The sequence below is a fragment of the Myotis nattereri genome, assembly GCF_964212035.1.
Source record: "Myotis nattereri genome assembly, chromosome: 7".
In the NCBI taxonomy this organism is placed as follows: domain Eukaryota; kingdom Metazoa; phylum Chordata; class Mammalia; order Chiroptera; family Vespertilionidae; genus Myotis; species Myotis nattereri.
The window spans coordinates 52,822,312-52,832,922 of NC_138082.1; positions in this window are offsets into that span (position 1 = coordinate 52,822,312).

Sequence of the window (10,611 nt, forward strand, 5' to 3'; positions counted from 1 at the left end):
GAGCAGAGCTCCCCCTGTGGGAGCGCAATGACCACCAGGGGGCAGCTCCTGCATTGAGCGTCTGCCCCCTGGTGGTCAGTGTGTGTCATAGTGACTAGCCATTCCCAGTCGTTCTGCTGTTAGGGTCAGTTTGCATATTACCCTTTTATTATATAGGACTAGAGGCCTGGTGCACAAAAATTTGTGCACTCAGGGGGGAGACAGGGTCCCTCAGCCCTGCATGTGCCCTCTCGCAGTCTGGGACCCCTCAGGAGATAATGACCTGCTGGCTTAGGCTTGCTCCCGGGTGGCAGAGGGCAGGCCCAATCCCTAGGTGCAGCCCCTGGTCGGGCTCAGAGCAGGGCTGATTGGGGAGTTGGGGCGACACCCCCTGTCATGCACAGAGCAGGGCGGATCGGGAGGTTGCGATGCCACCCTCAGTCACGCTCAGGGTAGGACCGATTGGGGGGTTGGGGCACCGCCACCTGTCACACTCAAGGCAGGGTCGATGGGGAGGTTGCGGTGCAACCCCCTGTCACGCACAGAACAGAGCCAATCAGGGGGTTGGGGCACTGCCCCCTGTCACTCACAGAGCAGGGCCCATCAAGGGGGTTGAGGCTCCATACCCTGTCACGCACAGAGCATGGTCGATCAGGGGGTTGGGGAGCTCCCGCCTGTCACTCACAGGGTAGGTCCGATAGGGGAGTTGAGGCACCACCCCCTGTCACACACAGAGCAGGGTGGATCAGGGGGTTGGGGCACTGCACCCTGTCACACACAGAGCAGGGCCCATGGAGGGCGTTTGCGGCGTTGCCCTCTATCACCCACAGAGCAGGGCCGATCAGGGTGATGGGGCGCTGCCACTGTCACACTCAGGGCAGGGCTGGTGGGGAGGTTGTGGCTCTACCCTAAAAGACACAGAGAAGGGCCGAGGGGGTTGGGGCACCACACCCTGTCACACACAGAGCCACAGGGTGATCAGGGGGTTGGGGAACTCCCCCCTATCAGGCACAGAGCAGGGCTGATCAGGGGGTTGGGGCACCTTCCCCTGTCACGAACAGAGCAGGGCGGATAGGGAGGTGGTGTCCCTGCCCCCTGTCACACACAGAGCCACAGTGCGATCAGGGGGTTTGGGCACTGCCTCCTGTCATGCTGATCCTGGTGCTGGGAGGCCTCACGGCTCCGCTGATCCCGGTGCTGGGAGGCATATTATGCTTTTACTATATAGGATAGACACCTGGTGTACGGGTGGGGGCCAGCTGGTTTGCCCTGAAGGGTGTCCTTGATCAGGGTGGGGGTCCCCACTGGGGTGCCAGGCCAGCCTGGATGAGGGGATGATGGCTGTTTGCAGCTGGTCACACACCCTTTAGGGTGGGGGTCCCCACTGGGGTGCCTGGCCAGTCTGGGTTAGGGGATGAGGGCTGTTTTCAGGCTGGCAGATGACTGAAGCTCCCAACTGCTCCTTTTTTTCTTTTTCTTTTTTTATTCTGGGCCAGCTTTAGCTCTGAGGCTTGGCTCCAGCTCTTAGGCCTTGGCTGCTGAAAGCAGGTATCTGGTTTGTTTGGGTTCTATAATCGAAACACTGTTTCAATTGCAGCTCTGAGATCCTGGCTGGCTTAAAGCAGGTTTGTGGTGTTCTGTTTAGCTTCTATATTTGTAACAATGTTTCAAACTGCAAGCTCAGAGGCCGGCAGCGGCAGGCGGGGAACATTGGAGTCCTCCATCACTGAAGCAAGCAAGCTTCATGTTGGCTTCAAGCTGCCTGGCTGCCAGCCGCCATCTTGGCTGGCAGTTAATTTGCATATCTTGCTGATTAGCCAATGGGAAGGGTAGCGGAGGTACGTCTAATTACCATGTCTCTCTTTTATTAGATAGGATAGAGGCCTTGTGCATGGGTGGGGGCTGGCTTGTTTGCCCTGAAGGGTGTCCTGGTGCAGGGTAAAAGTCCCGCTGGGGTGCCTGGCAAGCCTGGGTGAGGGGCTGAGGGCTGTATTCAGGCTGGCCATACCTCCTTCAGGGTGGTGGTCCTCACTGTGTTGTCTGGCCAGCCAGGGTGAGGGACTGATGGCTGTTTGCAGCTGGTCACACCCCCTTCTGGGTGGGGTCCCCACTGGGGTGCCTGGCCAGCCTGGGTGAGTGTCTGATGACTGTTTTCAGGTTGGCCACAGTCCCTTTAGTGTGGGGGGTCCCCACTGGGTTGCCTGGCCAGTCTGGGTGAGGGGCTGAGAGCCGTTTTTAGGCTGGCCAATCCAGCCGGCGATGGAAGCTCCCAGCCTCTCCTTTTTTTCTTTTCTTTTTTTTATTCTGAGATTTATTTACCTTCTATAATTGAAACTTTGTAGCCTTGAGTGGAGATCAGAGCCAGCCAGGGTGGGCGGGAAGCTTGGCTTCCTCCATTGCCAGGGGCAATCCAAGCCTCCTGCTTGCTACAGCTCTGTGGCCACGGCCGGATTAAAGCAGGTATCTGGGGTTTATTTATCTTCTATAATTGAAACTTTGTTGCCTTGAGTGGAGCTCAGAGCTGGCCGAGGCAGGCGGGAAGCTTGGCTTCCTCCATCACTGGAGCAACCAAGCCTCCTGCTCACTCCAGCTCTGTGGCCACCGGCCACCATCTTGATTGGGTTAATTTGCATATAGTCACTCTGATTGGCTGGTGGGCGTGGCTTAAGGCATAGCAAAGGTATGGTCAATTTGCCTGTTTGTCTTTAGATTAGATGGATGCTTCAACATAACTTTAGGATGTAACCAATATGAAAAAGTACACAGGGTATGTAATTTTGTCATCAGGTTTATAATTTGACTCGCTCTAATAGGAGCTATTGGCAGAGAGGGAGATGAGGGAAGTGTCAGGTCTGTTATGCTGTCACAGGTGGACATTGGCTGGGAAGCACCATTGGCTTAGAGAGCTGCAAAGAGATCAGGGAGCCATTTCAGGGGGACCATTAATTGGAGGCAGGGTAGTTAGCAAGTCCTTTGGTTTCCCTGGAGTGTCATTTTATTTTATTTTATTTTTTAAAGTATTACAAATAGTAGTACATATGTCTCCTTTTTTTCTCCATTGACCTTCCCCCAGCCTCCCCTGTCCCCCCACCCCACACATGCCCTCAGCACCCCCAACCCCCAGTGTTTTGTGTCCATGGCTATGCTTATATGCATGCATACAAGTCCTTCAGTTGATCTCTTACCTCCCCGCTGGAGTGTTTTAAAGGTGTCATAAGGACCCTGTCACTGGGAAACTTAGATTTTTCATTCTTGAAATGTGTAGTTTCCCACATTCTTCCCTCTATACCCACTTTGGACAAATTACTCCTCACTGACCTTCTTTTTAACCGAGAAAGGTAAAATGGTCTAAGGTAGATTTTAATAGCAAGTCAAGCAAATTTTGAATTTAGAAGGCATGTTTCAGAATTAAATATTCCAATTAACTCCATAACTACTAAAAGTAATTCCTAAAAATGATAGTGAAAGATGTCAGAGGATTTGTGGAAAGATTTCAAATTTTAACCCTTTCTTACTTTTCCAGCGATGTTCATTTCAAAAAGAATATTTGACAAGGTAGGGGAACAGAATGCTACCTTCATTCTGTATTTTCATTATGAATTCAAGCTGAGAAACCATGGAGAAGTGACAGTAAAGAGAAAAAAATCTGGGTCAGACATAAATACATAGTGATAAATACATGAACATGTTTGAATTATGCATCTGAATAGATATTGGGAAAAGATTGCTGAATTATCAACTTGCTTTTGCTGAAGGTGTAGTTTATGTCAATCTGAGAGCCTAGTTTTATAAATACTATGCTGCAAATTGAGAATGTTATAGCATTGTATTGTTATAGTATTGCATTGTTTTAGTATTGCCTTGACTTAATTAGAGAAATAAGCCCATTGATAGGTGAGATGAAGGGTAAAATAAATATGCACAGCCACTTACTAACATAACTTTGATTAGTTCTGTTTCCTTTTCTTAGTTTCCAATCGAGGGATGTTCACTATACACTGAATTACACATTTCTTGAGTTTATTTTGTGAATATTACCTATGTTGAATTCAGAAGTTTTCCCAATTTAGGGAACAGGTGCTATATAAATACACACAATCTCTATTTAACAAAGACCCTTGAGGAATGACTAGAGGATTATCTTCAAACCTATTATGAGTTGGAACTGAGGCTCCATGTTCTAATGGCTTAGGTAGGCATAACAAAATATATTTCATGTGTGAATATAAAATCCATTTGTTTCAGCCCCTTGTTTCTGGTGAATCATCCACGTTCTGTTGCAAGTGAGATCTGTAGTCAATAAAATGCCACTCCTTAACTAGCTTGAGGATTAAATAGGCTGATAGTGAAAGATGTCAGAGGACTTGTAGAATGATTTCGTTTAACTCTTCTGACCCCAGCAAATTTCCAAAAATCTGTAAGGCAGGAAAGGGTGCATCCCTGCAATACACTGCTAGAAAAACAAGTCAAAATACCTAACCAGCTAACAGTAGCCTGGCAGTGATGTGTTTTCATAGGCAGTGCCACATGTTTATCTATTACTACCTTTATATCTATGACTTTTAAAATTTCATATTTAAATATTAACCTCATTCAAATGAGTCTGAAGATACAACAAAGAAACAGAGAGTAAGAGGCTAAATAGTCAAAATATATAACTTTCCAACTCCGACTTTTAAGAAAAGTTCACATTATCAATTTTGAGAGTGTTTGTTTTAATAAAGCCCTTCTTTATAGGAATTACACCTTACATTAATGTATTGCTTACATTAGTGTCACAATTATCCTATACAAAGAAGGAAGGCATAAGTTGGGTCATGGGTATAATTTTGAAGAAGTCAAATTTACCAGCAAGACTTTCCTCCTCTCTATCAGTATTCTTCCTAAATTTTCTGGAACACATCTCCCAAATTCCACATTCTGAATTCCTCAAGACCCTCACGAGCCACCCAATCTAAGCTTAACCCCTCATAACCTCCTCTTTCATTTCTCTCACCCAATCCCTTCTAACCAGTCCTTGCTTTTTAAATTTATATCCCAAACAGAATAAAATTTACAGAACAGGTACCTAATATGTCTTGCTTACAGTTTTATCTCCTATCTGTATGTATAATTCCATCAGTACATTTTTTGATAAATAGTGCATTCCCTGCAACTGATTTGAGCTTGTTATTAGAATACATACTGCTGATTCGACTTATTTCTAGCAATAGCTCAAATTTGAAGATATAAATAAAGGTAACTTCATTTCCTTAAGGTGTTAAAAAATTATTCATGACACTTGTTAAAGAGAGTAAGGAAGGCTTTATTAAAGAGGAGACTATTAGCAATGGGTACAGGGAGTTTCTTGCAGTGGGAGAGAGAGTGGGCTCAACTCCAAATACAGTAAGAACATTTGGCATTTATAGCCAAGTAGCAGGGTGGGAGCTGGTAGATGAAAAAGTACTAATAGAAAGCATGAGAGGTAAGAAGGGATTCTGGGTAAATTGACCTAATAATATTTTTGCTGGAGGCAGGCCCCATGATCAGACATCACTTGTGGGTTGATAGAAGATAAGGAATCCAATTAGATATTAAGGATGATCAGGTAATGGAGAATAGGAGATTCTGACTAAAGTTGACCTAACAGGATTAATGCTAAAATTAGACAATGCAGAGCTGAACATGAAAGTTCAAAGGCTGAGGCCTAGGTGAAAAGGAGCTCAAAGGAGCCCGAGCAGAGTTCGGTCAAAGAGAGAATCTGCCAAAGGTCATCTCTGGGCAAGAGAAAGTTAAGGCCTGGCCTGAGTTCTACACTGAGAATTAAAGTAGCATTTACAGGTTTGCTTGACATTTTGCCAAAAGGTTTCACATTTTTATGGCAATTATTATCATCACACTAGAATCTGAGCTTGAATTTTAATCTTTTTTACTTATTCAGAACTATCTATCTGCCCCTGTGGGTAGACCGACCATCTTACTATATTATACTTTTCAAATAGCAGGATTAAAACACAAATTATCTACACTGACTTTAACACAAGGTATTTCACTCACAACTAAAAGTCTAGAATTTGGGTCTGAAAGTGTTTTTGAGAATTTAGCAATTCTCAGCTCTTGCTTGTATACTATTAAATACATAACCCAATCAACATGAATGCTTTGGAATGTGATTTCAAAATATTACCATGTTACAACTGCTCCCCTGGATGTGCTTAAATATTGGTAAAACTGGGAGAGGGATGTTCCTCAACAATAGTTTTACTGTCAATTCTACATGTCAAACCTTTCCAATTCCTCCCCTTCCTCTTTGATTATGTACAAAACATATTTTTCTATTGTGTGGTAGATAGTAAATCTAATGGCTTAAAAATTAATAGGAGCATTGAAAAGTCCGTCTTGTTTTGTGTTGTGTTTTTTTTTTTTTTCCACAGTGTGATAATGCAAACTTCATGAGAGTTGGTGAGCTATTAAATGTAGGAAAGAGAAGCTGTATGGTGGGAAAGAAGGAAAATGTTTTAGTTTCCCAGGGCTGCCATAATGAATGACCACAAACTGAGTGGCTCAAAACAACAGGACTTCACACTTTCACAGTTCTGGAAACCAGAAGTATGAAACTCAGGTGTCAGCAGGGTCATGCTCCCTCTGGAACTCTGGCTAGAATCCTTCCTTGCCTCTTCCTAGGTGGCAGTCACCATCCTAAGTGTCCATTACCTGGCAGCTGCATCCAGCTGTCTCTGCATAACAATCCCCTCTGTGTGTTTCTGTCCAAATTGCCCCTTTCGTAGAATGACACAAGTCGCTTTAGATTTGGGCCCACCCTAATTAACTCATCTTAACTTGATTATATCTGCAAAGATTTTATTTCCAAATAAGGCCACATTCTGAGTTACTGGAAGTTAGGACTACAACATCTCTTACTGGAGTATACCATTCAATCCATCTCAGAGAGTTCAAGATAGCTTTATGATATCCATCTTGGTCTCTTGGCATGCTAACAAGATTGGAAACTGAGGTTATAGGAACAAGGTTGGTTTAAGATGAGAGAAAGTTTAAAAAATAAATAGTTTATGGGTGGTATTTTCAGCATTATCAATTGTGCTTGCTCAAGGAAACCACATATTGCCAACCCCCTATGGGTCAACAGTATTTCATTGAGCAAAAAGAGATTAAGAAAAGAATTCAAGCAAGAGTAGCCAGAAACTTGGGAGAAAAATTAAAGGAAAGGAAAATAAAATTTTAAAAGAACAGTGATCAATAGTGCTGAGTTGTTTGTTTCACCCAGAAAAAAGAAAAAGATTTTACACTCAAAACAAATTTGTTCTGAATACATAATGGATCCTAAATAGATACCTATTTCAATTAAAAGAAAAATAACAATTAAATGATACTTCATATAACCTGAAGCCATATGCAGACATTGATTTAATACTGAGCTAAGTGAATTTCTGATCTTACTATCACCATGCTTTTCCCTTGATTGTTCAATCTGAGATGGTCAGAATACAGATAATAAAGCCAGCTGTGTTTGTGTATGCTTATGAATGTGTGGGTTGCTATGTGATAACTCAGCAACAACCTGGTCAAGCCTGGACACAGACAAGTTGGCTTCCTGCGTCAGCCTGCTCTGGACCTCATCTGCACCAAGGAGAACTTGCAGATTATGTCAGAATAACAGAGATCACAGTAATTACATCAATGTGGTCATGGGGGTCATGTAATTATAATTGAAGTTACTAACTAGTCTTACAATTGCAATTATGGCCTGAAATTTTCTGGGCTTTGATCTTTTAATGAGTGATATTTTAGAAGGCCAGGGTCATTATATGTTAAGAACAAAGGCCCACCACCTATGCCACTTTACAAATTAAATCTGGCCTTTTTTTTTTGCTTCTCATCTTAAGTTATTAATAAATAAGGCTTTGCAATTCTTTGTGTGTCTTCCCATTTCCAACAAGGTGGTGGAATGTGGAGGAATGAACACTGGACTGGAAGCTGACCATCCCGGGTGACAGTTTGGCTCTGCCAGTAACTTGCCACATAAATACAAGCTGGAATCTTACCTTCATGAGGCCTAGTTTTCCTCATTTGAAAAAAGAGCACGCATTCAAATAAAAAATTCAAGGATACAAACTTATAAGAAGCAGAATTATTTTTTATGCTGATATAGAATAGATTTTCAAGATGTTAAGGGAAATAATGTCAACCATTATGCTGAACATGGACTGATTATTCCCATAGGTATTTGATATCCCATTACATTTACATGTGCTGTTACAGCAATTTTGGGACTACTTCTAGGCAAAGAAGTGAAAAGTAATATTTTGTATTGACTTAGTGATTTTTAAATCCAAGAACTTAAAATCATTTTAGAAATTAAATGGGCAAAGATGACCAGGCGAGCAGTTTTAAATGATTTAGTAACAAAGGCTTTATATCTTTCTGTCATAGTAAGCAAATTGAAAATATAAAACTCTCAGTAATATGAGGTTTTTTAAAAAAATAAATACAAAAATACTATTATTTAATAGGAAGACTCATCTACACCAGCTAGAAAGAATTAAAAATGTATTTGAATAGAGCAGGAAATAATTTGGTTAGTAAATTTTATAGTATATCCCATCAAGAGCATTGTTTCCACCAAAGCAATCATGGAGTTTTGAACAATGACAAATATTTAAATTCATTCATTCATTCAACCCAAAATGGTTTATTGAGGTCTTCTGTATGCATTGTGTTGTTTTGAGTCCTGAGGACAAGAAAGGAAACAAGCAGAAATCATCTCTACCCTCATAAAGATTATATCCCAGGGAGATGAGATAATAATAAATGAGCAAAGAAATTATACAAGGTCTTTCAGAGAATGCTATAATCTTTGAAATTAATATACTGAGCAGGTGTAATAGAGAATGACTACTGATATGGGTGAGATGATTTTGTTATGGAGGTGACTTTTTTGCTGAGATCCAATTGAGGGGAATAAGCCAGTGTGATAGGCACAAGAGTAGCAGATGTTGATAGGCCAATCTCCACAACTTGTGAATAATGTTATCATTCATGGAGAGAAGGACTTTGCAGGTGTGACTAAATTTAAGAACTTTGAGATAAGAAGATTGTCCTGAATATTTGGATGGGCTCAGTCTTATCATAAGAACCTTTAAAACATACAAGAGGAAAGAAGAAAAGTGGATCAGAGAGATGAGACATGACAAAACATGGACCTGCCCTTGCCAGCAATGAAGATGAAGAAAAGGGGTCAGGAGCCCAGCAATTCAGCAACCTACAGAAGCTGAGAATAGGCCTCAGCTCACAGACAAGAAAAACAGAGACCTGAGTCATACAGTTGTAAGGAACTGAATTTTATCAACAACCCAAATGAATAGGAAATAAATTTTTCCCTAGAACTATCAGAGAGGATTTTATTTCAGTGATTCCTACACCAGCTTCTGACCTAGAGGACTCCCAGATAATAATTTCTGTGGTTTTAAGGCACTAAGTCTGTGGTGTTTTTTCATGGCAACAATAGAAAACAAGTGTCTTAGTTTGCTCAGGCTGCAATAACAAGATACCATAGACTAGGTGGGTTATAGACAACAGTCTGGAGGCTGGAAGTCTGAGATCAGGGTACCAGCCTGGTTGAGTGAGGGCCCTCTTCTGAGTCACAGACTGCCAACTTCTTGCTATGTCCTCATATGGTGGAAGGGGGTGGGGAGCTCTGTAGGGTCTCTTTTGTAAGAACATTAATCTAATTTATGAGAGCTCCACCCTAATGACCTCTAAAGGCCCGATCTCTTAAAATCATCACATTGAGGATTAGGATTTCAACACATGAATTCTGACAAACACAAACATTCAGACTATAGCGACTCACTTTGTAAAAATAAAGTTAAATGAAGAGAATATTATTCCAGGAAGAGGGAACAGCAAATGTAGAAGCACGAGAGTAGGAATACATTTACTGTATTGGACAATCAGAGAAACACACACACAAACACATACACAAACAAGTAAAACAAAATTCAGTATGACTGCAGTATGATGTGTAAAAAAGAGAGTGATAAGAGATAAAAATCAAGAAGGTAGACAGGGAGAGAATTCAAGAGCATTATTGGCTCTGAGAGAGAGCAAGCTTAGGATTGTTCTAAATGAAATTCAAATACACCAGAAGGCTTTAAATCAGAGCATGACTGACATGATATAATTTATTTTAAATACATATATTACTCTGGCTGCTGCTATGTGGTAAATGGATTGTAGGAGGCAAGAGCAGAAGTGCCAAGTGTTACTCGAGAATCAAACTTCCCTGTTGTTTGGGGTTGCAAGGTTCTTGGGGTACCACAGAAATAAACATTTTCAGAAGTCCCCATAGGAGGATGGAATGTGGAAGAAGGTTTTATTGGTGTGGAGTTACATTTTCCGGGTTCCAAAGTCTCCTGCCCCTTAAGCCAGTCCTAGAAAAGGTGTAGTTGGGGTTCCAGCAGAGCCAGAAACAAGGCCAGTGTCCAGAACTTCTGTTCCATGTTTCAGCCAGGTATAGTTCAGTATCCAAGCTTATTAAAGTCCATTAGTCTATTTTGTGGAGCCCCACATGGCCATGAGCCACGTGGTCTCAGGAGAGTGCATTCCAGCAACAGGAATCATGGGAGCCCAGTG